Source organism: Capra hircus, unplaced genomic scaffold, assembly GCF_001704415.2.
Source record: "Capra hircus breed San Clemente unplaced genomic scaffold, ASM170441v1, whole genome shotgun sequence".
NCBI classification, from domain to species: domain Eukaryota; kingdom Metazoa; phylum Chordata; class Mammalia; order Artiodactyla; family Bovidae; genus Capra; species Capra hircus.
In genome coordinates, this window is record NW_017218095.1 from 16,022 (window position 1) to 22,269 (window position 6,248).

At 43.2% G+C, this 6,248-nt stretch overlaps 1 pseudogene; it reads left to right on the forward strand.

The window, feature by feature from the left end:
- The first annotated feature begins 5,301 nt into the window (after positions 1-5,301).
- Positions 5,302-5,996, forward strand: LOC108635528 (annotated as a pseudogene).
- The last annotated feature ends 252 nt before the right edge of the window (positions 5,997-6,248 follow it).

Here is a 6,248-nt window from a genome sequence, read left to right on the forward strand (position 1 = left end):
TGGATATGTAGATGGAAAGTTCTTCCTACGTGGGAAAAGAGATGACACTGACCACCTTAGTGAGAGCTTGCTTGGTAGAATTAATCAACAGAAACCAGCAGATTTCTGAATGAAGAAGGAATCAATGATGTGTTGAACATTATGGAAAATCACAGCACCGGCCCTTTAAGTTTACATTTTTACTTTCCTATTAAGCTAGGAATCCCAAGATGATACACAGAGTAATTCAGAAGTAGCAAGACAATAGCAGGAAGCCCTCAGGACATGGAACAACATAGATGAGAAGAACTGAGGCAAGCATTTCACTACAACATTCCTTTTCAGAGAATGAGAAGATTGAAGTGGATGCTGAGAGCACAGAGACAGCATGAAAGCCTGGCTACTAGCAGTGCCTCTGACACAGGTGACATTCACACCACAGCAGCCTGCAGAGTCTTGGAAGGGAGGAGGGTCACGCCCATCACAGCTGCAGACTTACTGCCTCCTTAGGCAATGGCAGCCCACTCCAGCACTCTTGCCTGGAAAATCCCATGAACGGAGAAGCCTGGTAGGCTGCAGTCCATGGGGTTGCTAAGAGTCGGACACAACTGAGTGACTCCACTTTCACTTTTCACTTTCATGCATTGGAGAAGGAAATGGAAACCCACTCCAGTGTCCTTGCCTGGAGAATCCCAGGGACAGGGGAACCTCATGGGCTGCCGTCTATGGGGTCACACAGGGTTGGACACGACTGAAGCGACTTAGCAGCAGCAGCAGCAGGATCCAGCAAATTATCACAGAGCAGGGCAAGATGTGCCTGGGGACAATGCAATGCAAGAAAGTTCTTTAACTCCATCATGATATCTTTGCCTCTTTCAGAGACAAGCAAAATGAAACAATCTTAAATAGAAGGGACACAGGCAGCGATTTTAATACCCTTCGCAACTAGTGTGACAGAGCCTTCCTGAAAGGACACATATCAGTAATGTACACTCTGGAAGATCACAGTTCCTAAAAGTAGCAAAGATCTTTGTGGAACCTCATGTATTTAATGTAGGCAATTTGGAAAGAGGACATTGATGAATCAGTCATCTTTCTCTTGTTTCCAGTTGGTACAAACAGCACTGAGTAGGAACATTTAAAGTCAGAGAGACATTTAAAGTACATTTAGAGGTTTGGAAACCTGTCTGAGGAATAGGGTCCTAAAAGAAGCAAACACCATTCCTATATTACTGTTAAAATAGCATTTTATTAACAAATGATTCCTTAAATAATATTTGTATTAAAATCCTACAGTATTATTTTATAATGTTTAATACATTGAGGTTAGAAATTTAAATAAACTCAACTATACAAAGCCATGAGGCTGACCCTGGAGTCGAAGGCATTCTCTCCATGCTAAGGAGTCTTTTCAAAACCTTCCCTAATTCTGTCCAGGAAGTATGTATACTCTTCCATCTTGCTAAGACAGGAGGCTTTCTCAGTACCCACATCTGAATTAGCGGTTGGAAAACTAAAGAAAAGAGGTTGTTCACTGGCCTCTATCAGTAAACAATAGGATGAACCATCTGGACTGGAGGTGAGAAATGCAGGTGTCTTCACTATGAATGGGAACAGCAAGCTGACCTGAGGAGGCCTCCTGCAAAGGGACCTTGTCAACTGAAAAATACTGACAACATGACTGCCAGAGTTCAGTTTTTTGGGAGGACTTACTGAGGACTATAACTGGAGGACAAACTCTCCTCAGCTCTGAGGAACTGCTCCAAGGACTTAGAGGGTGTCTGTACATACATGATTGTGGTGAAGGGGTTACGTGCCATCACTTGGTAGAAGGTGACTGAGAGTCAGGAGGTACAGATGTTTCTCTGAAAGATCTTAGAGCTTTTCTAAGTATGAGAAGTTGCGAAAATTGAGTTCATAAATTTTTCTCAGAAAATTATCTAACTCTCTGCTGGCCTGTTGGACAGGAATAGACAGGGAAGCCTGGCGTGCAGCTATCAGTGGGGTTGCAAAGAGCTGGACACGATGGAGGGACCTGAACTGCTGGCCCGCAGTGTCAGTTTTCCTGCAGCACAGAGGGCCTCTTTCCTGATCTCCACCCTGAACTCCTATCAAGCGTGTGTTGGAGGTCAGGGACTGCAGTGGGTAGTGACTCCACTCAGGTAGAACCAGATGCGGAGTGTCATTTTCGTTGTCATCTTATAGGAGAAATGTCAGAGCTAAATGACTGGAAATTGTTAGATATTTCTCTTTTGTTCTTAAACTCACGAGAAAAGTCAGGAGTTTAAAATGCAGAGATACCAGGGGTACTATATTTCACTGAAGAAAGTGTGAAAGTGTTAGTCACTAGTCATGTCCGACTCTTCGCAGCTCCATGGACTATAGCTCTCCAATCTTCTCTGTCCATGGAATTTTCCAGGGAAGAATATTGGAGTCGATTGCCATTCCCTTCACCAGTGGATCTTCCCTACCTTGGGATCGAACCCAGATCTCCTGCATTGCAGGAAGATTTTTTACAATAGGAACCACCAGGGAAAGCCCATATTTCACTGAAGAAATCACTCATAAAATCTTAGACCTACCACCTTGTGGCTTGTGGGATCTCATTTTTCATACCAGGGACTAAATCCAAGTCAGAAAGGGTCAGGTCCTGACCAGTAGGAAAGTCTCGTTCATTTTCATTTTATTTTTTTCAAATAGCAGAAAAATCTATTCCCCTCTAACTACTTAATAGCAATTTTGTCTATTTTGATTAGACCTTAAAGAGATTTCTCTAGACTTAAGACCACCTCCCTTATTGCCCTACAAAGCCATTAACAGTGACCCTTTAGCATTTGCAGGGGATTTAAGGGCTTTTGTCATCTCATTCTCCTCCTTCAACTCATTTTGTTGGTTTCCCAGTATCATGTTCACTTGAACCCTTCACTCGTTTTAATGGGCTTGTTCAGACAAATCATTTTAAAGCTCCTTTGTATTTGGTACATTGGGAATAGTTCAAAGCTCCAGATTGATATTTCTCTCCACTTGTATAAATGATGTGATCCAAATAGGGTCAATGAGACCTTGAGTTAATATTTTAAAGAGCTTAAAATGGCAAGTCCACTAGTAGCAAACAAAATTCAGTTATTTTTTTTAATACTATGATTATGATTACCCAGATTAATATAATGATCTTTGGAAATTATCTGATCCCCTTTTATTTAATTTTAGTTTTCACAAAGCATCGTTCTCATTGTTGAGCGGATTTGTCACCTAGACAGATGGTCAGCAAGGTTGGTCTCCAAAATCCTGCCAGAGAGAGTTAGTTTTCTAGCAACTGGCATTCCTTGTGAGCTGATGGATGTGACTTAGTTCTCTCCTCAAACTGATCTTACATGGATTAAATGAAAGAAAAATGAAGGCCACTGATCTTGCAAAGCAAAGGGCAGTCAACCGACCCAGAACGTTTCCTTCATTGAGTTTCTGGCAGACCCAGCTCTGTCCCAGCCTTTCTGGTTGTTCATACTGGCCTCTTCCTTTCCCCTCTGCCTCAGCATCGTCCCCAGCTGTGCTGCACTGAAGTTTGCTAACTCAGAATACGTCATTGTGTCAGGGGAAAGCCACTTCCCTTTTTTTCATATTCATGACATTCAGATTGACATTGGTTTTCTTTTGGTCTACATTTGTTTTCTCATCTCGAATTTTACTTTCTAGGAAAGGTGCAAAGAAAAACAAAAAAAATCTAGTCTTGAAAAATGATAGAGTACAGGCCCCTCTGGCTTTCTTTAGTTCCTTTTATTGTTTCTCACCTCATCATGAATTAGGACTAGAGCAGGAGCAGTGAGACTCCATCTTGTCCAGTATGTCAATATAAATTAAAACAACTTCAACTGAAGAATCACCCACAAGCAAAGAAAGAAGGCCTATTTCCCCTGACTGAGTAGTGTGTCTCACTGCCCTGCATTCTCAGAGGGAAGACAGAGACACAGGAACAAAGAAGCCCCAGTGGAATCAACTGACTGAAGGAGCAGCTGAAGCTCACTGGGTTCTGTGACATAAACTTCTGATGAGAGACAGCAACACCACTGAATCTCATTCCTCCAACTCAGAAACTCTGAACATCACACGTCGTTCATGAAAATTAAGAGTTGAATGATAAAATCTATCCTTGGTAAAATAAAAATTATCTCTCTACTAAAGGTAAAATAATGGCAGTTGGATAATTCCTCTGTCTACTTGCACAACTGCACGCCTACTCTCAGCATGTGGGCAATACTGACACTTAGGACACTTAGGGATATGGGCCAGGAGAAGCAGGGGTCACCACTGGGAACGCGAGGTCCTTCACATAACATTTCCAGAGGAGAAGGGTGGGGGTTTAGGAAGACCATCTATTTTCCCAACAAGTAAACAAGCCCTCCACAGAAAGGAGATTTTTGAGTCCTCAGGCCTGTGGTGAGTCTGTCCTCAGGGAGGGAGTCCAGCAGGTGAGGAAGGGACTCGGTCACTCCAGAGGACAGGGGGTGGCTCCATGTGATCTCTCCCTGATGAGTGAGGTGCTGCTGGGGAAAACACAATCATCCAGGATGTAAGTCTCCTCATCCATGCTCCCTGAGAAGAACCAGGATTCTCGGTGGCGGGTATTGGCCCAGTCTGTGGAAGAAAATAGGTCTCCAGGATGGAAAATGGTGGAAAGGAAAGAGTGACGTCTGCTAATAGTCCTGACTCCGTGGTTCCCTAAAACACAACTGCAGGATCTGTAGGAACATGTTCTAGAAGGAGGAGAAACGTGGGAAGAGCTCATGGACTTGTAACAATCAGACTCTTTTCTAAATCAAACACTAAAGATGAACATCTTTGTTTCAAAGACATAATTGGCAGTAATCTGGTAAATCACTTATAAATACAGAAACCATAGGGCTGAGGGAGCCTGGTTTCCTATGTAAAGTAAGAGGGAAAAGTGGAGCCTAAGATCAGGGCTGCAGATGTGTTTCATGGACAAGAGAGAGAACATTTACGCATGAGAGACAAAAGGCAATAATGTGTGTAATTACACACATACGTCACTCCTAAGTTAAGAAAAAGATCTTTCTCATTTGATTGATAAATATCCGTTTGGATGGGCACATAGGGAGTTATTGGGAAATACACAAAAATAATAGTTTAGATTGATGACATTTTATTTGATCATACTGTGAATACATAAATGAAATCAAAAAAGGAAGTGAAAGTGTAGAGAATGACTAGAAAATGAAAACTATCATGTTCCCTATTTAATGGCCTCACATAGAAAGCATGGCATCAGAGAACCTACCTCAAGGTTCCCAGACGCCCACCAGACGCCGTCTCAGCCAGCCCAGCAGCAGCCGCATCTTCCCCATGGCCTTCGTGCTCTCTCTACTCATGGCCCTGGTGCTGGTCAGCTATGGCCCGGGAGGATCCCTGGGCTGTGACCTGTCTCAGAACCACATGCTGGTTGGCAGGAAGAACATCAGACTCCTGGGCCAAATGAGGAGACTCTCCCCTCGCTTCTGTCTGCAGGACAGAAAAGACTTCGCTTTCCCCCAGGATTTGGTGGAAGGCGGCCAGCTCCAGGAGGCCCAGGCCATCTCTGTGCTCCACGAGATGCTCCAGCAGAGCTTCAACCTCTTCCACACAGAGAGCTCCTCTGCTGCCTGGAACACCACCCTCCTGCAGCAGCTCCGCACTGGACTCCATCAGCAGCTGGACGACCTGGACGCCTGCCTGGGGCAGGTGATGGAGAGGAAGACTCTGCCCTGGGAAGGACGGGCCCCACCCTGGCTGTGAAGAGGTACTTCCAGGGCATCCATGTCTACCTGCAAGAGAAGGAATACAGCGACTGTGCCTGGGAAACTGTCAGAGTGGAAATCATGAGATCCTTGTCTTCATCAACCAGCTTGCAAGAAATGTTAAGAATGATGGATGGAGACCTGAAACTCATCTTGATATCGCTCTCACTGACTAAGATGCCACATCACCCTTGTATTCTCACCTATAGTCATTTCAGAAGACTCTGATTTCTGCTTTAATCACAAAATTTATTGAATTAATTCAACCAGTTCTTTGTCGGTAGTAGGAAGTAAATGTATTCAGCTTAAGGGGATTCAGTCCTAAGCAATGACTGCACTGATGTTTATTTATTATTTGTTTGCTTATTTATTTAGTTATATTTATTCTTTTATCTCCTTATATTTATTTTCTCATATAAAAGATTTTTACACTGTATTAAAATTTAGAAAATACATTTACATTTCTAGTTCATTCAATTT